Here is a 25,540-nt window from a genome sequence, read left to right on the forward strand (position 1 = left end):
AGAGAAAAGGACAGTGTCTAGATTCTTTATTCATACAGATGGTAGTCTGAGGTTTGATATGAGGTGGTGTGTCCCTAATGATGTGGAGCTGAAAAAGATGATCATGACAGAGCTCATTGCACACCATACTCGGTACATCCAGGTGGTGACAAGCTATACAAGGATTTGAAGAAGACTTTCTGGTGGCCTGGGATGAAGAAAGAAACAGCTGATTTTGTGGCTCGTTGTTTGACATGTCAGAGAGTAAAAGGGGAGCAGCGACGACCACAAGGTAAGATTCAGTCTCTTGAGGTACCTAAGTGGAAGTGGGAGTTCATTTATATGGATTTTATCGTGGGTTTACCGAAGAGTCAACAGGGTAACAACATGATATGGGTTATAGTGGATCGACTGACCACGTCAGCTCATTTTGTGCCAATGAAAGATACATGGACTAAGGCACAATTAGCTGTGGCTTATCGAAAGAATGTGGTGAGATTTCATGGGGTGCCTAAAGATATAGTGTCTGACAGAGATTCGAGATTTAACTCACGGTTTTGGAAAGAGTTGCAGGAGTCTTTGGGAACTACCTTGAAGATGAGTACAACATTTCATCCTGCGACAGATGGTCATACAGAGAGGACAATGAAGACTCTAGAGGATATGTTGCGAGCATGTGTTATGGATTTTGGTGGTAGTTGGGAGCAGAGGTTGGATTTGATTGAGTTTTCCTTCAACAACAGCTATCACACCAGTATTGGCATGACGCCATTTGAGGCTTTATATGGGAGGAGATGTAGGAGTCTGATTTGTTGGGACGATAGTGTTGAGGCAGTGGTTTTGGGACCAGAGATGGTACATGAGATGGTAGAGTAGATTAAGCTGATTAGACAGAGGATGAGAGCGGCCCAGGATCGACAAAAGAGTTATGCAGATCTACATCACCGAGATATAGAGTTTTAGGTTTGGGACAAGGTCCTGTTGAAAGTGTCTCCTATGCGTGGGATCATGAGATTTGGTAAGAAAAGGAAGTTGAGTCATAAGTTCATAGGACCGTATGAGATCTTAGACCGTGTTGGAGAGGTTGCTTATCGGTTGGCTTTACCGTCTGCTTTGGATAGGGTACATAATGTGTTTCATGTGTCTCAGCTGCGGAAATATGTTAGTGATCCGTCACATGTGTTAGAGGTAGAGAACATAGAACTGGATGAGTCCTTGTCTTATCTTGAGATGCCTAAGCAGATTCTTTATCGAAAGGTTAGGAAAACTAGACATGGTGAGACAGTATTGCTTAAGGTTCTTTGGTCTAATCATGAGGTTGAGGAGGCTATATGGGAGGCGGAAGAGGCCATGATAGACCGCTACCCGTCTCTTTTTTATCAGGTATGTATGGTTACGGGGACGTAACCTTGTTTCTTTTAGGGGGGGAGGAGATGGTCGCGAAGAGTTTTTACATGTTTTTATGATGATTTTGATATAGTCAGTAGTTGTTTGAGTCAGGTTGAGTTTGGTTTGGTAAGTATGTTTTGGAGTTTTATGTTGAGTTTTTTTTTTTTTTTTTTTTGCGTCGGGTGAGTGTTAGTGTGTTTTTGTTTTGTTGTGGTTTGAACTTCGGGGACGAAGTTCTTTTTAAGGACGGAAGACTGTAATACTACGATTTTATGAGTCTGTTGGTACTCTATCGAGTGGGGCTTACTATGTCGAGTAAGTATGTTTGGTATGCGAAACAGTAGTCTGCCTGTAGGATACTCGATCGAGTAGCCTTGGCACTCGATCGAGTAAGTGGCACTCGATCGAATACATGGCTTACTCGATCGAGTAAGTCGGTTATCGGGTGTTATTTGACGGGTTTTAGTAATAAGTCGGATTAATATATAATAACTTTCGTCATCTTCTTTAAACACTTTTTCAAAACCTAATTCACTGATTAAGAGAGATTTCAAGTTACGTTGCTTTGTTCTTCCGCTTTATTGGCAAATCCCGAAGCTAGAGGTGTCGGTTTCCTTTGTTCTTTATACCGTTGTGATCCTTGCGTCAAGGGTAACTTTTACATATCATTTTTATAGCAATTGGTTAATGTTGGTTAAACCCTAGTTTGGGAATTGGGGGTTTTATGATTGTATTGTTGTGGTAGTAATTGTATGAATGTGTGTATTGAAGGAGGGTTCGTAGAAGAGAGGTTTTGAGACAACTGCTAGATCGTCTGATTCTGTGATTGCATTCCAGGTAGGGTTTCCCTACTCGATATTAATTATATGATATGTGTGGTGGTTGTATTGTTATTGTTGTTTTATCATACTGCTGGTGATTGTGACGGTTGTTGATTAATATCGTTGATTGTTGTTGTTGTATCTCTCTATGATCTTCGGGGTGCGTCCCTGGCTGAGTGGAGTCACTTGCGGGAGTGGCTTAACGCCCTTGATCCGCCTTCCGTGGAACCCGCTACAGAAGGGATGTGCACATTAATGAACATGGGTTTATCTCTCGATGGAGATGAGCGGGGCTTAGGTGGGAACGGCTGCGGTCCCCCACTGGCGGTGTGGAGTATCTGTTGCGATGGGTACTCTGGCAGGACTACACACTTTAGTGTGTAGTCAGTTATGTGGAGATTGATTATGGAGTTTGGGGTTGATGTGACGATTGAGCTAATTGGCATTTGTCTTATTGTGATTTTTATTGTGTAATTAGTACTAACCCCGTTGTTTGTTATGTAAAACTGTGGTAATCCATTCGGGGTTGGTGATCAGTTGTTGAGCAGGTTTGATACGTTGCATTTTGGCTAGCTGGGATGAGTCATCACTTTGCATTAGAAGAGTCTTCCGCTGTGTCAGATGATATTTGTAGTTATTCAGTTTTTGCTAATAAACGTGAAATTCTTTGAATTTTCGAATTTTATAATTTTTTATGGGATTATTGAATTTTTGGTAATAAAAGACAATGCATACAAAAACTAAACGTGATTACAGAAATGCAATAAAAACTGAATGCAGACACAGATATGGATGCATATACCTCCTCAAACCATATTGTACAAGGCCCTCATTATACTCAAAAATAGGGAAATGAAATGCAAACTAAAAATAAGAGTGAAGCTGTAGAAAACATACAAGATAACACGCAAAGTAGGGACCCCCCAAAACCAGCCAGCAATAAGGGAGATCGCAAACAGCTGCATAACAGCATCACTAGAAGTGAATCAAAACAAGCGAACTCGATCGAGAAATAATATAGTACTCAATCGAGGAAAATGAGCTGCAACAGTGGTCGATCGAGGAAGAGAAATTACTCGATCGAATAGTCATCATCTATGGTTGCTCGATCGAGAAGAAAAGTGCTCGATCGAGAGGTCAAGCACTCGATCGAGTAAAAAGAGTGCTTGATCGAGAGGTACCTGCAGACAAATGTCGACCAAAAACCCAAGCCTAAACCGTTCATAGTCAATGGTTTGAAAACCATTTATTACACACACAACAAAACTGAAATGTTTGAGAATCAACTAAACAGTTTAAAACTCTGGGTTGCCTCCCGAACAGCGCTAGTTTCAGACAGGTCCTAACTAGACCTTCTTTTCTTCATCCAATTGCTCCAGTTGGTCACAATCAAAGCAACTCAAAGCTTTTAGCATAAGATCATAAATCTGCGCATGTGGTACACAAGAGCATAAGTAGCAGAAAAATAGAAAAGGAGCATATAAGAGCAAACTGAAGTACTGTCTCAGTCTAACAAATTTTTGATGACAAATATGGTGAAACATGATTAGCTTATTTGTCCAACTGGGAGGGGGTGGAATATTGAAATATATAGCAAAAATCATATGAGGTAATTTACTGTTAGTCATAGCAAAAATCGAGATGTTATCGTTAATTACCTCAGGTCGGTCACTCTAATGTCGGAATCATTGGTAAAAGAATATATTACCTCTACCGTGCTAGGAATATTCCCGGACTCAACTACCTTCTCATTCCCCTCCTTTGTGGGTTATATCCCGTATATTGCAGCCTGTAAGGCGTCCAGCTCGGCTTTCCAAATGAGGGATTCACCATAACCATTGTCTTCTTCAAAATTGTCATCCGAAAGGAACCTAGATGACATAGCAATGATCTCCGTGGCCATTATGTTCGATCGAGCAAATATGGTAGTCGATCGTGATTTTTCCTCCTGAATTTTACTCAATCGAACAAACAGATCTGCTCGATCGAGGTCTTCCTCGTGCAAAGTGTTCGCTCAAGTAGTGTATTCCGTTCGATCGAGCTCATCCTCATATAATCCACTCGATCGAACACTAAAAATAGTTCGATCGAGTGTTTGTTGCTGTAGAGTGGAGAAGCACTACTACAAAATAAGCCTATTGCAACACTTTCGATGCAACACTTTGTGTAAATGTTGCATTTTGAACAAGTAGTATCTGAGATGCAACACTTATAAAATAAGTGTTGCGTTTTGTGATAAATGCAACACTTTTCAAAAAGTGTTACATATTATTCACAAGTATAGCAACACTTCTCATAAAGGTTGCCTTTTATTAAGAAATTGGCAACACTTTACATAGATATTACATTAAATCAACCACATATACTAGACTTTCTGAATTGGTCGGTTCAGATTTTTGTGCTTAATTATGTGATACTACTAAAATATTTCCTCTTTATAACTAGAAAAACAAAAATAAATGTTACTAAATAGTATAAAGATAATAGTATTTAGTTTGATACTTTTGACTTAATAATAAAGTAAAAAAACAAAAAGCCAATATGAACCTGACTAAACCTAGCAAAATGGGTCAGACCTGAATGACTCAATCCTATAAGGCTGACCCGAGACTCGAAAGTGACCCGAACTTGCTTGACCCGAAATCCGAATTGACCCGACCCAACCTTGTCTGACCCAATGTTGCCCCAACTCGAAAAGACCTAACTCTTAATTGACCTGATCCAAAATGACTTGAAGTGAACCAAAATAACCCGAAACGATAAGTACTAAGTCATATTAATTATATATATCAAAATGAAGTTTCGTTGGTTACAACCGTCCCTAATAAATAGTTAAATTTGCAAAATAATTTTTCTTAATCAAAATAATGCTAATAATTAAAGTGTTTAACCATTAACTTAAAAGCAACCCGACCCAAAATGACTCATACCCGAAAGTGACCCAACCTGAAATGACCCAACAATAGGTCATTCGAAATTTTCCTGAAACTCGAAATGACCGTTCCGATCCGACCAGATCTAGAATGTGTGATAGTCCGAAATGACCTGATCCAAACTGGCCCGATCCATACCCGATCCAACTACCCTATTTATCACCTGACCCAATATTAACCCGTTGATACTATACATATATTTGGGTAAAAGAAAATTCAAATGCTCCGTTTAAAATGAAATTGAGTTAGTAATTTGTAAATGGGCTCAGGCTTGTCTACGCTAAATTCTTATTCCATATCTTTGAAGTTTGAATCACCTTCCCCAATTCACTTCTCAAATCTCTATCAGCATCGTCTTCGATCTCATCTCCACAGGCAAATCAGCAATGACGATTGACGATGCTCATATCTTGGAACCACCAACTCCGCATCTCATGGGAAACGCTAAGGTATTGTTGCAATCGTGATCCTCGCTCCTTGTCGTTGTCAGTCTTCTATATTGGTACAACCCCTACCTTATTTTTTTTTTGTTTCGCTTTTATTGATTAATTGCTATGAAACTGATATCATCTCAACTATTTCAGTTGAATTGTGGTTTTGATTTCTGTTGAAATGAAATTTATCAATTTGTGATTTAGGGTTTCTACGAAAATTTGGACCATTGTGTCTTAAGTTCGAATTTTAGGTTCAAAGGAAACTGATATTATAACTGAAGAAATATGAAAGCGTCAATGGACTAGCTATATTGTGTGAAACACTAGTGAAACTCCATATGAATCATTCCAGGTTGGAAATGTTAGGGAGTACAAATTTAATAGTCTTGTATATGATTTTGGTGGGTCTTGAGATACCTGATTCATCATTACCTTACCACTTGTAATAATCTTCGACAGATATAAGTTCCTGTGTTCGTGGTCTCTTAAGTCAACTGCCATTCATCTATCAAAATTTGTATATGAAGAATTGCAGGTATGTATCCATAAGTGTGTTTAGTTTCCTTTAATTTAACGACTTTGCCTGCTATTGTAGTTATATGTTTGGATCCGTTTCACACAATCTTTGTGTAAAACCATCTTACACGAGGCTAATCACACTATTTTGTCATAATTTTTTTTTTACTGATACATAACTCTATGTCTATTACAGAAACCTCAAACCTTATCTCATTGTTGGAGTTCTTGTAATATTGATGAATACTTAGATGGTGTTCACTGCTATTATAATCTTAATGTTCCTAAAAATGTTCTTAAGCACCAGTCATGAGTGGTTATTGATTTATAGAAAGTGTCGATTATTTTTATAATCTAGCTCATTTGATGTTGTCATGATAATTATGTTTACCATGGGATGATCTTAGACAATATCAACTTTTGTTTAGTCATCTATTGTTTCTGATGCTCAACCCTCAACTAATGAGATAATTAGCCTTCTTTACCCTTCTTGGCCTTAATCATATTGTGTTTTGTTATCTGAGTTGTCAAGAACCATTTTGTTCCTACCAACTCCCTTCTTGTCCAAGATGAAGATTTGTGACTCCTATTGATATGATTATATAGGCCATACATATATGTAAGCAACCTGCTAATATAAGTATCCAAGTTAAGTGAGAAAACGCATATGCTGTTATACAAAAGCCAAGAGTTGTTTGTTATGGTTATTCTGAATTTATGGCACTCGATTAGCTCTTCTATTTTAATGGTATTGGTGCGTTACATTAGTGTAACTTGTTAGGTTATAGTATACGTGTATTTTACTTAAGTGATTGAGAATTGCATACTATTTTGTATTTTCTTGTTGGATTCTTACTATTGTTTTTTCCTCTCATGTGATTTACGGTAGATGAATTATGATGATAACAAGTAAGAGTATTATATTGTCGGATTTATCAAGTATTGGGGAAGACGAACTTGTTTTTCTCTCCTCATAGCCTTTTGATGTTCTTTATGTTTTCGTGATGTGTTTGATTCAAGTTGTTAGTTTGACTGTTGTTGGAGGCCGAGATTGAATTTTTATTTTCATCACCTTTGTTGCTAGGTGATGTATGACACAATGCGTTTTTACTCTCTCGCTCTCCCACCTCCATCTTTACCACATCAATTCTACAGGTATGCATTTTTTCTCATTTACGAATTGAATGTTTTTTACTTGTTATTTGATTATATTCACATAAATAAGATATAATTTAAAATTTGTTGTTTTGCGGTGTCATCTATAACAGATTCATAGGTTTAAAGTCACAGAATGCAAGTGAAGAGAAGAGTAAAGATTCGTAATTGTCACAGAATGCAAGTGAAGAGAAGATTAAAGATACGCAAAGTTGGGGGCGCGAAACAATAATGTTAACTTTTTTTTTTAACATATTTGAGATGTATTTTTGAAGTACTATTACGCGATGTAACAAACATACGTATTTTGTGAACTAATTTCTAATAAAGATATGATTTATCAAGTTATGGTTGTATCTACTTTATTTGCATTATTTAATTTTAACTTTCGCAAAGCCAAAAACAAAGTGACGTGAAAATAAGGTTCACCCATTGTAGTTGGAGAATTGTTGCATTACATCTCGGAAGTGTTGCAAATCCTTCTTTGACAAAAGAAAGACTGTGTTGCTTCTGCACGTTTAAAGTGTTGCTTCTTAGCATAAAAATGTTGCTTCTCATTCTTAAAAGTGTTGCATTAGCTCTTGAAAAAAAGTGTTGCATAAGAAAATTAGGTGCAACACTTTCAAAAAGTGTTGCTTTTGATAAGAAAGTGTTGCTCAAAGTGTTGCATTGGGCTATTGCAACGAGACTTTAAGCAGCACTCTTAAAAGTGTTGCCTAAACCCTATGGCAACATTATTAAGACATTTTGCAACACATTGATGATGTTGCAAGAGATTCATTTTGTAGTAGTGAGTCTTCGTATGATGCTTCGTTTTCAGATAGATCTTCGTATTTCGAGTCATACATATCATTATCGTCGATAGGCAAATCATGTCCTTCATAGGAAAGACCACTCTTGGTGTAGGTAGCACATACCTTCTCTGTGTGCCTAAAGTTCGACTCAGCAGCAAACTGAGCTATTTGAGACTCAAGTTCATTGATTTGAGCTTCCATAAATCTATCATCTTCTTAAAATGAAGTGCAAGTGCCTTCACCAAAGACTTTAATTCAGCAATCTCTTTTTTCTGTTTATCAGGAAGAGCTTGTTGCAGTGGCCAAACAAAAGAAGGCTTTGGATAGCCTTGTTGCTGAAGTGGATGCGATGGCACAAATGCGAAGGGTTGACTACCTTGTCTATGCTGCCTAAACGAATAGACTTTTGATACCGTAGTTTTAGTATCAAAAATAAATACCTAATAATACTAACAGAATTCAGCGGTAAGTAGGGTCGATCTCCACAGGGAGGCTAAGTATCTATCTGTTAAACTCGTCTGTCTAGTCACAAATAAGGGGTTTTAAATTTGTTTTCTAAACTATTGAAGATATAAGGCAAGAGAAATAAATACAAGAGCAATAAAGGCAAGAAAAAGCTAAAATTGATCAGATAAGAAGAAATATGTCAGGATTTCGGTTCACCATGGCAGTTCATTAACTTGGTCATAAATAGCCTCGACAATCTTCTGTGAGAAGGGCAAGGGAAAGGTTCTTCCGGTCCGCTATCCACCCTAGATTACAACTAACTTAACTTATGTCCTCATTAGGGCAGTCTACTGTTCATAGCAAGTCTGTTCTTTCCAATCTTCCGATCTAGGAGCGAATTTAACCAGATTAAAGTTGTTTAGAGGCGTGCACTCGACTAAACATATTACAGTTATATTGTTATGGTCACAGGTTCTCACAATCAATCATCTAGTCTATTCAAAACATCGTCACTTTACTACCATGGCTCCCCTAATCCTAACATAGAAGGTTTTAGCTACTCATGCTATGAGATTTAACAACAATTATGCTAAGAGAAGACATACTAAAGAGATAATAAAGACGAATTGTATACTAGCAACGATAAAAATATAATAAAAATCAAGAGACAATGAAATAAAGAAGAACAATAATTAAAGCAAGCAAAAGATTAGATTAAGGTTAAGAGAAAGAGTGATTACAAAAGAGCGAATCCGGAGTAAAGAACAAAGTAGTAGCCGTAATTAAGAGAAACAGAGATTAAGAGTAAAGTATGAGTTGTGAAACGTAATTATGACCTAATCCCGACTTCCTTTATATAGGGAAGTAATTATTAACATAAGTAAACCTAAACACGGATTAAGAAACCCGTGTACAATAGCTAGCCACTCGATCGATCCTTTTCTAACTACTCGATCGAGTAAATCTTTAGCAAAACCGTTCGATCGAGCAACTAGGGCTCTCGATCGAACACTTCCAAATTAGACCGATTCGACCGAGTTCAGAAACCACTCGATCGAACTCCTGCAGCTGCCAAACCACTCGATCGACCTCTAAAAGCTCTCGATTGAATAGATATCCACTGAAACAACCTTGACTTCGTTTGGTTAGCTTCCTAGGACCGCCTTCACGCTTCCCGAGGCACGTCTTCTGCTCTAAAATCTTCATCTCCTCAGAATGCATGCTAAGAGGAACGAATACGGCACGATTCCACTACTTTAAGGTCCATTTCTGCAATTAAGACAAAGCAAACCAAAGTAGCCAATTCGGGGCATTTCGCAACACAAAGCGATGATAAAGACATAGAAATGCGTGCAATAACAGGCTAAAAAGACTATATAAATTGCATGTATCAAATCTCCTCAACCGAACCTTTACTCGTCCTCGAGTAATCTAAAATGCAAACTAATGGAATGGATATGAAAACTTATAGCTAACTATAACTTGTCCACTTAAACCATTTTAATACAATCAAAACTAACAGTTATAGCTACAATAGCCAAGCGCAAACGAGTTGCATAGTGTCTATAAATAAGCTGACCTGTCGACCTTGCAAGACCTTTAAAATCGGACTATCACGGGTCACTCTTCTCTCATGAAGCAAAGGGTGAATGTAAATGTGTAAGAGAAGAAGAGGAAAAAGTCACTCACCTAAACTACGACCCACATAGACATGCATGCAACAAAAATGATAGACGATTCTAGTTACCATACACACATTCTAACCAAACAGTGTTCGTCACAGCCGAGGGCTTACAATAGATATGGGAAAGTGAGGCTACAGATAAGAAAAGGCAAAATGATATGGGATATATGGAGGTAAAGCGTCAACCTAGCACCTAAACAGACCATAGAAGAACATCCAATTCTCAGCTGATTACCAGATCAAACACACGTGCCCTTCTTTGGCGCAAAAACTCAGTAACCATTTACACAATCTCCTAAAAAAGATATAAATAAAGCGGAGGATTAAGACCGTCAAAAACTTCCCTTTTTAACACGGTCTTTTCTTTTTCAACTATTTTTTTCTTTTCCACGCGTTTTTTTTTATTTTCCTGCTCAAATCGTCTCTCTCTTTTTTTTTCATTTTTTCCACAACTTTTTTCTTTTCAACATATCCTCCTTTTTTTCTACCAACTCCATACGAAATAGGACAAACCAACTTGCATCCATAAGAAATATACCACAAAAATACACTAAACTAGCTTGACTGGCAGGCTTAATTTGAGTGTAGTTAATGGGTCAAAATGCTAAGTTTGGCTAATGTGGAGCTAAATGGGTGAAAATGGAAGAAAGGGGAAAATTGCAAGCACCTCCCTGCATGTAACACCGACCACAAACCCGAATGTATGCAAACAAAAAGTAATCGAATGTCATAAAAGTGCAAATTAATGAACATGCTATGCAAGGAGTACACTACTCTAAAATTCCTACATGAACTGGTCATGAATGACTGGTCGGGTTCGCTTAGAGCTTAGATTTCGTTTACTTGTCGTTTGGAGCACCTAGACCAAAACAATATTTATATCTCCACAAACAACTCTACTATTAGTAAAGAGGTAAGTAAAGGTCGGATCCCAAGGGACGGGTATTGATGTAGGATTTCGATTACAAGTAGTGGTGTCTAGGGGTGTCACAATTTGGGTTGAGATAAGAAGATCACTAAACTAAATAGCAATAAAAGTAAACAAGGAAGATGATTAAAATGAGATGTAAACATTTGATTAAAAGCACTAGGGTGTCATGGGTTCATAGGGGATTCATGGGATTTGATCATACAAACATGTTTTCAACTAGATGCAAGCAATTATTGTTGTGATGGGATCGAGTTAGTGTATATCTTACAATCCCTAGGAAGGTTTGGGTCCCGGAGCCGAATCGATTAGATTGTACAACACATACAAGTCGACTTAATCCTCCCTATCCAACAATATGCATGGTCTAATGAGACTCGAGTTGGTTTATGTCTTACAAGTTTCATTGAAAAGATAAGTGATGCGTAAAAAATGCAAGGATTCATAGGCTCGCATTTCATCAAACATAACATGTGCATAAGTTGAAATCATAACAAGCAAGCAAATTAATTATGAAAGCATATTAGATTAAGCATGAATCAATCCTCATGTTGGTTTCCCCTAATTCCCCATTAACCCTAGTTAAGGAAACTACTCACTCATTATCAAGTTTAACATGTTAACAAGGTTGTCAATCATATTAACAAAGCAAAACATGATGAATAAATGAAGATGATTAAAAATAATTAAAAAGGGATTAAGAGAATTATACCTAATGATGATTCCAAAATAATAAGCAAAGAATAAAAGAAGTACTTGATGAATGATTGGAAGGTTGTCAATCTCCCAAAATAAACCCAAATAATCTTCAATTACCCAAAATAAAAGATGAACAATAGAGAAATTAAGGAAATGAGATTTGTATTAAGACTTGATTAGAAGTTGATTACAAGATTAAAGAGAGATTAGAATGATATAAACTACACTAAGGATTGATAAGAAGAACATGATAATCTAATTAAACTAATGGGGTATTTATAGTAGGGATTAGGTGCACAAATTAGAGTTTACTAAGGGCTTAAATGACGATTAAGTCCTTGAAGAATCGCTCCTCTCTGAAAAGATGCCGGTCTCCTTTTAGCTAGTCTTTCAAAAATATGTGCATCTTTAATGGAGCAAGGAGAGGACGTGTTGCCCTGTAATACAATCCGAGCGTCCAAAGGGTCGGGACGAGCGGATTGTGCAGTGGTTGGACGAGCGGCCTGGCAGCTTGGACGCTCGGATTCTGGTGCTTTTGGACGGGCGTCCCGATAGATGCAACGCTCAGATCTTGGTCCAGCTTGCCATTTCTTCTTTTCTTCTTCCTTCTTCCAACAATCCTCCGGGATCTTGTCGGATATGCAAGGATTTCTTCATCATTGCCCATCTACTACATTATGTACAAAGGCCTTCTAGTCTTGTCTTCATTTTAATGCTTGGTCATTGGATTCGATCAATTTAGCTCTATTTTGCCATGAAAATGCAAGGTTTGCACTCCTCTCCTACCAAGGAAACAAACCTCAAAGAATATGCAAAACAAAGGACTAAAGATAGTAAATGACCCAAATATGCACTAAAAAGCATAGGAACGAGGCTAATTCGGGGACTAAATATGCTCAAATAATGGTCTGATCAAATATCCCGAAACCGAACCCTTGCTCGTCCCGAGTAAAGAGGTGACAAAAACTAGGACCCTTATTTAAACTAACCTGCTAACATAGCCGATATGAGACAATTAGCGGGTCTCACTCTGCCCCTTCAACTCACAACAAGACAACCATGAGGTAGGATGCCTTTTTGCAAGGCAAGGTTGGTCTTGCCAAAATGGCGACACATCCAATCATTAAAGCACACAAAATCAAGTAATGGATGAATCTACAAAAGAATAGCCACTTTCCTCATCTAAGTGGCGGAAATTATCTAAAGCGGAAGCAATTCAAGGGTACACACTCCTTCATAGATATGGTTTCTTCAAACTACTAAGTCTAGAAGGATACCAATAAATCACCTCCAAGTTGTGTCAAGCTAGGGTACCTTTGTCCTCAATCGTTATATGCTTCCGTCAAGAGTAGACTCCCTATGGTGTTAGAAACACTGGAGGATCGCGGAATTCCCCTTCTTGCCTAGACAAGAAGAAGGGTTGTCCCCTCTCTACCATGCACAAAAATGGATACGATGGATAAAGGGATAAATAGTATTTGAGTTTCATGTGGGAGTTTGCTTTGTTGTTCTTTTTCCCCCCAATTTCTTGTGGCATATAACATTTGAGAACACTTTCTTTTGCCATTTCTTTTTGATTTTTGGCAATTCAACACTTGACAATTTCAACTTTTCTTTGCATTTTCTTTTGAACATTTTCAAAGTCACCACATATGTAGTGAGGGTGCTTATATTTGAAGCATAAGAGTCTATTTTTGCTCCTTTTTTCTTTTGATGCAATTTTGAAAACTTTTTGACATTTCATTTCATTTCATTTCTTCAACTCAAATTTGAATAATTTTTGTGCCCGTTCCCTTTGATGACAAAAATATGGTAGAACATGGATGATAGAAGGTTGCATGGTTTCAAGGGTCACCTTGGAATAAACGGTAGCCAAGGAGTTATCACACCATAAGGTACTCTTGACTAGGCTTTAATCCATGGGTCAAAGGATACTAATATGACACATCCTAGGGTGTTTTACAAGTATTCTAACAAGCAAAGTCTTAAGAAGAAAAAGCAACTACTAGGGCCTATGTATACTTGTCAAGCTTCCCAAATAGACGGTTTCGCAAACTTTTTCTAACATGCAAACTATATGCCATGATGCAACTAAAATCTATACAACCTAATGCATATGCTTCTACCAACTAATATGCCAAGTAATCTAAATACAAGTCCTAGATTCACATTGTTATACCGCATCAATCAAAATAAAGCCACATAGTCATTAACATAGAGAGGAAAAAGGAGATTGGAAAGATCATACCATGCGGTCTTCAATATCCTCATGTCTCGGATGTGGCGTAGTCAATCAATGTGAACAAGGATGAACAAACAAAATATATATACAAAACAATATATAAGACTACACTACAAAGGAAATGAACTTGTTTTTGGATTTTTCAATTTTTCAATTTTTTTGGAATTTTCGAAAAATTTTGATTTTTTTGGATTTTGAATAAAAGTCAAGTTAGAATTTCCCATCCCCACACTAGTATGGGCAGTCCTCGATGGCCAATATGATAGGAAATTATGCAATGATGATGCATGATTTCTACACTAAATGCAAACTATGCTAAACTATACTACATGATGCATGTGTCTTTGTTATGGCGGAGAGCATAATTTAAATTAGCTCCCAATGCATATGCATGGACTTCCCAAACAAAAATAGATATTATTTCTAATGTCAAGAAATTCGGGGTAGTTCATGCACATGGAATGCAATGCATGAAACTACAAATTGCCATTTTGGATTTTACAAGTCGGAAACAATAAAAATGAACACCTTAATGAGGCCAAGGTGTTAGTCCTCCATGTTGCTAGGACTCCTCAAAATTATCAAGATGAAATAAGGAAAACAAGAGAAATAGACAAACCATAAGAGAGGTGAAAGAATGTAGGAGCCTCCAAGGTTTGCTAATCCTCCATCATATCATCATCTTCCTCCACAGATGTGGAATCATCTCCACTCTCACTTCCACTTCCTTGATCTTCCTCACTTCCTTCTTCTTCATTAACCCCTTTTTCTTCACCTTCTTCTTCTTCACCTTCTTCATCAACACTCTCATCATCAACTATCTCCTCTCCACCCGGTCTTCCACCACTAGAGGTGCTAGGAAAGAAAACTTCCCTATCCGCCCAACTAGGCAAAGGACATGATGGATCAAGAAGTCCTTGCCTAGATAGATGTAGGAGAGGCGGATATTGGGCCTTGTAAGCATCCACTCTATCATTATAGGCTTGTTTGTGCATTTTCCTCATGATTAGAGTCAAGTAATCATTTCCCACTTCGACATCTTTGGGTTTGAACTCGTGATACTCAATTGGGTAGGGTGGTGTAATAATGGAGGAGGAGGGCTCGGCAATTTCGCCCCTTTGTTTTTGAATGATATACTCGGTCTCTTCGGAGAGTGGGAGAAGGTAGTTTGGTCGGTGAACATTCAATCGACAAATCTTTGAAAGTAAGGTGAAGGATCTAGCTTCATTGGTTAACCACCCATATTTGCTGTCAAGAGAGTCATGCTTGACCCACTTAAACTTCTGAATCATGATGTCCATATCAATAAGATGACCTCCTTTAACCGGCACATAAGTGTTGTCTTTGTTGAAATTCGGGATAAAGTGTTTAGCCAAATAGGTAACTAGTCCTCCATTGACAATAAAAGCGGTGCCCTCTTTACCACAATCGACATTAAGCCATCGATCAACCAAAAGTCTTAGAGCATTATATGGCTTAGTAAATTCCCTTCTGATGTTCAAGGCCGACTCAAGAAGAATACAATCGAGTTTGGTAAGATGATTAGTGCCATTTCTTGCTATCAAAGTATTCCTAATGACCTTGTGCCATACTCTAATGCCCGGATGGTGGACTAAGAGATCACGGCAGTCATGAAAGCGTAAGAATTTCCTTCCGAAAATTGCCTCCCAAAGAGGAGCGGGGTCATACTTGGGGGGAACCTTTGTATATTTCGGGGTATCGCTAAGGCCTAAAATCTTACTCAATTCGCCATAAGTTATACGTCTATCAACATTTGCAAGACGAAACTCAATGTGGGTTCGAGTCTCCACCCTTGTGACTTTCAAGGAACTCAAGAATTCCAAGGTGAGGGAGGGGTATGTCAATTCTTTCATTGTAAACAATTTACCCAATCCCATAGACTCAAAGAAGTTTTTGGTTTGTTCAATAACACTCAACTTTGTCAAAGCATCTTCACAAATAAATTTAGTAGGCGTAATGGTCTTCTTAGCAAATTGAACGAATTTCTCCCTATGAGAGTCGGAAGTGAAAATTACCTCCAGATAATTGGATAATTGTGCAATGACCGGAGTTGTTGATGTTGTAGCTTCCATAGGGGGATCTTGTTGTTTTTGAACCTCCAACCTTGCATTAGAGACTACCAAAGCCTTTGAAAATTGTTTTTCTTGAAGAGCTAGTTGCCTTTTGGAAAGTGTCTTCTTTTGGGGTGCTTTGTTGCCTCCTTTAGTTCTTGCCATTTTCTTTTGCTTGATTACACCGAAGAAAGATTGAAATCTCCAATTTCTAAGGATGCCCAAATTGATTTTAGGATAAAAGGATGTTGCTTTGGTTACTAAAAATCAACTCAAAAGTTGAAGATTTTGGTATTTGAATCACTTGTTGTTGCAAAAGGAGTGATTAATTTTTGTTGTGAGGAAGTTTGGATTTGATTTTGTTGAACTTGGTTAAGGAAATTTATTTTTGTTGATGGAGAGGATGAGGGTTTTGGGGTTTTTGGGTTGTGGGTAGTGGGTAGTGTTTGTGTTTTGAAGAAATGAGAATAAATGAGGGAGGAGGGTTAAAAGGACCCGTTATATTTGAAACTGCAGGGGAAGACGAGCAGACCTAGTGTCGGGACGCTCTGATTCTTCAAGATTTGGCTCAAGAAAAGACGCCACAGGACGAGCGGATTTCTGGAAAGACGAGCGGATTTTTCCTGGTGAGACGAGCGTCTTTCTGGACGGACACTCGGATTCTGTTACAGGGAAAAATCTTAAAATTTTGCAGCAAAAAGACGAGCGTCTTTCTTCAAGGACGACCGTCCAGAAACAGACGAGCGGATTCTCAGCTGAGACGCTCGGATTCACTATCGGACCATTTTTTTTATTTTTGCAGCTCTACCAGACGAGCGTCTGGTGAATTGGACGCTCGGGTTCTTTCACGCCGAGCGGATTATCCTTTTGGCCGCTCGGATTCTTCCTTGACCACACGGATTCAGGTCCATCCGTGGGTACTGCATAACCCGTGTCATTTTCATTCTTCAATTCTCATGTTCTTTATTGTAGGGGCACTACAAAGGCATGAATAGCCTAGGCAATTGCTATCCCCACACTAAGTCAAAGCACTACACATCAATGAAATCTTAAGTCCCTCCCTCACTTCTCTTAAAAATGATGAATATCTTGATTAAGGCACAAAAGTATAAATCCAAAAATAACAAAAATGCAATGTAATAATTGAAATGCAAGTTAGGGAGTTAGAATATTTACAAATGGTGGTTTAGGGAGGACTCCACCAAACTCTCATCCAATGTGAGATGTCAAAGGGGCCATGTTCAAGGTGTTGTTGAAGTTACTCAACACCTTGAAGAATTAGTCGAAAGCTTGTTCATTATCATGATAAAGATCCTCAATAGATCTTTGCACTTCTTGTTCTCCTTGATGGTCTTGATTCATAGCATTACCAATATAGGGATTGAATATCCCTTCAAACTCATCGTCCCAAAGACCGCAAACCTCGTCTACTTGATCACTAAAAATTTCTTGAGTTGATAGTGACAACTCTCCTTCTTTCTTGTTTTGGCCAATGAGGCCATCTTCTTCATTGTTGGATTTTAGTGAGCTTTTTAAACTCTCATTGTTGCAATTCCTTTGCTCCTTGAACGGAGCATCATCAACTTTCTTTTTCCATTGAAATTCCAACTTCTTCCTATCATCTTTCCGGCTATTGATGTGACCAATATTTGAGCATATTTAGTCCCCGAATTAGCCTCGTTTCTATGCTTTTTAGTGCAAATTTGGGTCATTTACAATCTTTAGTCCTTTGTTTTGCATATTCTTTGAGGTTTTGTTTCCTTGGTAGGAAAGGAGTGCAAACCTTGCAGTTTCATGGCAAAATAGAGCTAAATTGATTGAATTCAATGACCAAGCATCAAAGAGAAGACAAGACTAGAAGGCCTTTATACATATTGTAGTAGATGGGCATTGATGAAGAAATCCTTGCATCTCCGACAAGATCGCGGAGGATTGTTGGAAGAAGGAAGAAGAAAAGAATAAAAAGGAAAGCTGGGACATGATCTGAGCGTCTTAATCATCGGGACGCCCGTCCAAAACTGCCAGAATCCGAGCGTCCAAGCCAGCAGGCCGCTCGTCCAGCCACCTGAGAATCCGCTCGTCCCGACCCTTGGATGCTCTGATTGTGTTACAGGCCCACACCGACCTCTTCGTGTCTCATTAAAGATGCGTATATTTTTGAAAGACGTGCTAAAAGGAGACCCGCATCTTTTCTGAGAGGAGCGATTCCTCAAGGACTTAATCGTCATTTAAGCCCTTAGTAAACCCTAATTTGTGTACCTAATTCCCACTATAAATACCCTATTAGTCTAATTAGATTTACATCATCTTCTTATCAATCTTTAGTGTAGTTTATATTATTCTAATCTCTCTTTAATCTTGTAATCAACTTCTAACCAAGTCTTAATACAAATCTCATTTTCTTAATTTCTCTTTTGTTCATCTTTTATTTTAGGTAATTGAAGATTATTTGGGTTATTATTGGGAGATTGACAACCTTCCAATCATTCATCAAGTACTTCTTTTATTATTTGCTTTATTTTAGAATTATCATTAGGTATAATTCTCTTAATCCCTTTTTAATTATTGTTAATCATCTTCATTTATTCATTGTGTTTTACTTTGTTAATATGATTGACAACCTTGTTAACATGTTAAACTTGATAATGAGTGAGTAGTTTCCTTAACTAGGGTTAATGGGGAATTAGGGGAAACCAACATGGGGATTGATTAATGCTTAATCTAATATGCTTTCATAATTAATTTGCTTGCTTGTTGTGATTTCAACTTACGCACATGTTATGTTTGATGAAATGCGAGCCTATGAATCCTTGCATTTTTTTACCCATCACTTATCTTTTCAATGAGACTTATAAGACATAACCCAACTCGAGTCTCATTAGACCATGCATATTGTTGGATAGGGAGGATTAAGTCGACTTGTAGGTGTTGTACAATCTAATCGATTCGGCTCCGGGACCCAAACCTTCCTAGGGATTGTAAGATATACACTAACTCGATCCCATCATAACAATAATTCCTTGCATCTAGTTGAAAACATGTTTGTATGATCAAATCCCATGAATCCCCTATGAACCCATGACACCCTAGTGCTTTTAATCATTTGTTTACATTTCATTTTAATCACCTTGCTTGTTTACTTTTATTACTATTTAGTTTAGTGATCTTATCTCAACCCAAATCGTGACACCCTTAGACACCGCTACTTGCAATCGAAAATCCTACATCAATACCCGTCCCTTGGGATCCGACCTTTACTCACCTCTTTACTAATAGTAGAGTTTTTTGTGGAGATATAAATATTGTTTTGGTCTAGGTGCTCCTAACGACAAGTAACCGAAATTAAGCTCCAAGTGAGTCCGACCAAAAATGGCGCCGTTGCCGGGGACGGTGTTAACTTGATTTGATTTTCTTAGATTGTTATTAGTTGTGTCTTTCTTTGCCTTGGGGAAGTAAAACTCCTCAAGGTTTGTTCTAATTGTTTTCAAGTTGTTCGATATTTTGCAAGAATGGATATTATAGATTGTTTCGCTAAGGACCACTCGAGTATACCTTTCTTCAAAGACCCCATGCAAGCATTGAAAGCCTTGGAAGCAAGTGAGGCCAAAAATATACATTGAGAATTGGAGGTAGATCTTCTTGAGGCCGCTCTAGCCAATAAAGAACTTACTCATGAGCAATCCGAATTAGTACATAACATCCTTGTGGAAGCATATCAATCCATGGAACAAGAGCAAGTAATCATAGAGGATATCATACAAACCGAAGAGCAAGAAGGAGATATTATGGAGTTTGAGTATGATGAGATTAGTGAGCTTGAAGAACAAGTTAAATATGTCATGAGAATGGAGTGTTTAATGGAAATGGAGCAAGTTCTTAATGAACCTTCAATGGAGGAAAGTGAGGTACAAGTTCCGACTTTAAAACCCCTTCCCCCAAATTTGAAATATGCTTATCTTGATGAGTCCAAAGCCAAACCCGCGATTGTTAATGACAAATTTGAGGAAAATCAATTGGGGAAGTTGCTTGATGTATTGAAACAACATAAAAAGGCTATAGGTTATAGTCTAGATGACCTTAAGGGGATAAGTCCCAACTTTTGTATGCATAGAATTCATCTAGAGGAAGACCATAGACCTACCATCCAATCTCAAAGGATATTAAACCCCCACATGCAAGAAGTTGTTAAAGGAGAGGTTATGAAATTACTGGATGTGGGAATCATATATCCCATATCGGACTCTTTGTGGGTTAGCCCCGTTCAAGTGATACCTAAGAAAGGAAGTACCACGGTGGTGACAACTGAAAAGAATGAGCTAATACCCACAAGGAAGATCACCGGTTGGCGTATGTGCATTGACTATCGAAAATTGAATTCCGCAACAAGAAAAGATCATTTCCCCCTACCATTCATTGACCAAATGCTTGAGAGGCTAGCCTCTAACAAGTTATTTTGCTACCTTGACGGGTATTTGGGATTCTTTCAAATCCCTCTACACCCCGATGACCAATACAAGACCACTTTCACATGCCCTTACGGTACTTTTGCAAATAGAAGGATGCCTTTTGGCTTGTGCAATGCCCCCACTACGTTTCAAAGATACATGATGAGTGTCTTCTCTGACTACCTAGAGACCATAATGAAAGTTTTTATGGATGATTTTAGTGTTTATGGAAAAGACTTTGACTCATGTTTGCATAATCTTTCTCTTGTATTGCAAAAATGTTAAGATGTTAGTTTCGTTTTAAATTGGGAAAAGTGTCATTTCATGGTAAATGAAGGGATTGTTTTGGGTCATTTAATTTCGGAAAAGGGCATCGAGGTCGATAAATCTAAGGTTGAGGTGATAGAGAAACTCCCACCTCCCGTGAATGTTAGAGGGGTGAGAAGTTTTCTTGGTCACACGGGTTTCTATCGCCGTTTCATAAAAGATTTCTCAAAAATCGCGAAACCCCTCACTCAACTCTTACTTAAAAATGCCCAATTCCATTTCACTGATGAGTGTGTTGAAGCCTTTAATAGAATTAAGGAAGCATTAATCTCGGCACCGATCATTCAACCTCCAAATTGGGAACTACCGTTCGAGATTATGTGTGATGCTAGTAACTACGCCGTTGGAGCGGTTCTAGGCCAACGGGTAGGGAGAGCTCTACATGCTATTTACTATATAAGCAAGACCCTTGAATCTTCCCAAGTGAACTATGATACCACCGATAAAGAGCTTCTTGCCATTGTCTATGCTTTGGACAAATTCCGCTCCTACCTACTTGGATCCAAGGTGATTGTCTTTTTGGATCACCGTGCTCTCCGACATCTCTTAATAAAGAAAGAAGCGAAACCAAGGTTACTAAGATGGATTTTGCTTCTTCAAGAATTCGACTTAGAAATAAGAGATAAGAAAGGGGCCGAGAATGTAGTGGCGGACCACTTGTCGAGGATCCGGTTTCACGATGAAGAAGGAGAAACGCCGATTAATGACTCATTTCCCGATGATATCTTGATGGCCATTCAAACACAACTTGAGAGGCACATCACCCCATGGTTTGCCGATTATGCCAACTATATTGTTGGGAGAGTACTCCCTCCAACTCTAAACTACAACCAAAGGAAGATGTTCTTATTCGAAGTAAAGGGGAACTTTTGGGATGACTAGAATCTTTACAAGGAGTGTAGTGATAGGCTCTACCGAAGGTGCATCCCTCAATGGGAAATTCAAGGAATTTTTGAAGGATGCCACTCATCACCTTACGGTGGACACCATGGAGCAAGGAGAACCATTGCAAAAATTCTTCAATCGGGCTTTTATTGGCCTACGATGTTCCAAGATGCTAAGGAGTTCATCCTTCATTGTGATGCTTGTCAAAGGACGGGGAATATCTCTTGGAGGAATGAAATGCCACAAAGGGGCATACTAGAGGTGGAGATCTTCGACGTTTGGGGGATCGACTACCAAGGGCCGTTTGTGACATCCAATGAGAACAAATATATCCTTGTGGCCGTAGACTACGTCTCAAAATAGGTGGAGGCAATAGCCACCCCAAACGATGATGCAAAGACGGTTACTAAGCTCTTCAATAAAATAATCTTCCCAAGGTTCGGAGTCCCTAGAGCAATCATAAGTGATGGAGGAACGCATTTTCATGAAAAGAAGCTCGCATCCCTTTTGACCAAATATGGTGTTCAACATAGAACCGGTTTGGGATACCATCCTCAAATAAGCGGTCAAGTTGAAGTTTCAAATAGAGAGATCAAGCAAATTCTTGAGAAAGTTGTCAACAATACCCGAAAAGATTGGAGCATGAAGCTTAATGACGCTCTTTGGTCTTATAGGACGGCCTATAAGACTCCCATATGCGCCTCTCCTTACAAACTTGTCTATGGGAAGGCATGCCACTTGCCAATTGAGTTAGAATACAAAGCGTTTTGGGCAATCAAAGCTCTCAACCTTGATCTCAAATTAAGTGGTCAAAGGAGGATGATACAAATTCAAGAGTTGGAAGAATTCCGACTACAATCTTATGAGAATGCCAAGATCTACAAGGAAAGGACAAAGTTGCTTCATGACAAGAGAATCAAGCAAAAAGCCTTGCACAAAGGAGATAAAGTCCTTCTATTCAATTCCCGATATCGACTCTTTCCCGGGAAGTTGAACTCTAGATGGATGGGTGCTTATGTGATCACCGAGGTAGGAAAGTATGGAGACTTTGAGATCAGAGCGGAAGATGGAAGCAAATTCAAGGTCAATGGCCAACGATTGAAGCCATATTATGAGGGAGCATTTATTGGAAAGGTCGAGGTCACCTACCTCGGGCCTCCTCATCCTTGAAGAAATCATCAAAGGGAGAGTTTGGTAGAGTCCTCCTTAAACCACCACTTGTAAATATACTAACCCTTCTAACTTGTACTTTTAACTTTATTGCATTCTTTTATCATAAACATGATTATTTCCATGAGAGTAGGAGAGGGAGGGTCACTAATCATTTTGATGAATGAAGGAACTAGTGTTCAAGTGTGGGGAAGCTTTTTTTATCGAAGTAAAGGAAAAGCGAGGGAAATACGCTCGTCCCGAGGTAAAGACGACCGTCCAAACAAGAATCCGAGCGGCCGACAAAGAATTCGCTCGTCCAAAAAGAGCTGAAAAGCAATTATTTTATCCAGATCCAGAATCCGAGCGTCTCTGAAGACAATCCGCTCGTCTTTCTTAAGACGCCCATCGCATCAACAATCCGCTCGTCTTTTTGCTGCAAGATTTTGGGATTTTTCCCTGTAACAAAATCCGAGCGTCTCTTAGACAATACGCTCGTCCAATTTCAGCAAAGGCGCTCGTCCCGACTTCGATCTGCTCGTCCTGGCTGTTTCAAATTTTGGAAAAATTCACTGTAAGAGAATCCGAGCGTCTTCCCAAGGATCCGCTCGTCCCAAAACGCAAAAATCCGAGCGTCCCGATGTCGAATCCGCTCGTCTCCGTGCGTTATTTATTTACGATTTTCGCGATTTGATTTCTCCCCCACCACACAATTTATGACATCTCATCCTTCCTTCCACTTATAATATAAAAACCCCCTCTCTTATGACTCCAAAACATATCCCAAGCACTCATTCACTCCACAAAAACAAAAACCCCCAATTTCTAGGGTTTCAAAAAGATTCAAAAGCAAAGATCTAATCCACAAAGAGCATCTCCATACTTTAACAAATCAAAAATTCCAAATCTACAATCCAAGAATGGGACCAAGAGGATCTCTATTTAGGGATAGAAGAAGACCTAAAGTGAGAGGAAGTTCTTCTACTTCTCCTCTCAACACTCTAAGGAGGGAACATGAGGAAATTGTGGATCTCACCAAGCTTGACGATTTTTCCAACATTGAGTTCGTAAACGATGTTCAAAGGCTTGTATTTCACCGACTTCTTGGTAAGAATATTCTTCCAACCAAATTTTTATGCCATAAAACATTAAGAAAGCTTGGAATATACCATCAAACGGAAGCCCTTTTTGAGTTATTCGGTCTTTCTACCTTGTTTCACATGCATAAAAGAACCTATCGACCCCTTGTTCTTGAGTTTCTAAGTTTCCTAAAGATCACAACTTTGAACAAAACGATTTGTATAGAATTTAGATTGGAAAATGTTACAAGGATGATGACTCTTGTTGAGTTTGCAAATGTGCTCGGTTTGGATGTTTCGCCTACCCGAACATCAAGACCAAAGAAGTATAGTGTAGCACCATTGTGGAGAGCCATGACCGGTAGAGACTTTATGTACATCAAGGAATGTTTGGCATTCCACATCCAAAACCCTCTTCTAAGGCTTACTTATCGGTTCTTGTCCGGAACTATTCTTGCACGCCGAGACCCGGCAATCGTGAATGAGCTCGATCCAAGGAAGAAGTGGATATCATTTTAATGCACCACTTGTACTACTTAAGAAGTGGTCTAAGTTTAGAAATGGGGATGACGATGGGATGAAGCATATCGTCAATGGAGGACTCATTACAAGGCTCGCGAAGCACTTCAATCCAAGGTTCAATGAAAACAATGAGTACACTCCACTCTCCGGGAATACAAGGATCAATGAGGAACTACTTCTTGTGCAACATCATTGGATAACCCACGAAGGTGTTGAAAAGAGAATCAAATGGATAACAAAGGGAAGTAACCCTATCTACTTGCCAATGACCGGTTTACCGAGAATATCACCAAGGAGGGGCCCTCTATCCCCAATCGCGTCATACCTCATCCCCACAAACCCGAACCAAGCAAATCAAGCACCGCCACCACAAAACCCACAACAACAACAACAAGAGCCACAACAACAAAATGAAAAGATCAAGATACCTCCCTACCCTTTTCAATACCAACCATACAATCACCCTAACCCCTTCATTCTTCCCGAGATGATTTTATGACGGGAATTCTCCAAGACATGCATTTGCGTCAATATGATGCCGCCGTGGATAGCTACTATGCTATATACCCTCAATTCCACAATTTGGTTCAACAAGGTAAGGTTAGCGAAGATAGAATGCTTCCCACTTGGGCTCAATTGGACATTCTCTTCACGAACTCGGCAAAGGCCAACGAGGGAGCAAATGGGCATGAAGGCGAAGGGAGTGATAAATCTTGGGGTGGAGATACGGTTGAGCTCAATAGCGAGGGAGATGAGTTCATGGACTTCAATGCAAGTGATGCATCCAAAGAAGTTGGGGATAGTGACCTAGAGGGGGATGATGGTGATCTCTAGAGATCTCTTCATAGCTAGATGGAGCGGGCATGAGGCACCCATCAAAGCTTAAGTGAAGTTTCCTTATCCTCTCTCTATTCATTTTTACTTTTCATGAAAAGAATTTGATGTTTTGATAATTTGTACCATATTTGTTTTATGTTTAAGGAGTCCTAGCAACATGGAGGACTAACACCTTGGTTTCATTAAGGTGTTCATTTTTATTG

This window comes from Silene latifolia, chromosome X, assembly GCF_048544455.1.
Source record: "Silene latifolia isolate original U9 population chromosome X, ASM4854445v1, whole genome shotgun sequence".
Taxonomy (NCBI): domain Eukaryota; kingdom Viridiplantae; phylum Streptophyta; class Magnoliopsida; order Caryophyllales; family Caryophyllaceae; genus Silene; species Silene latifolia.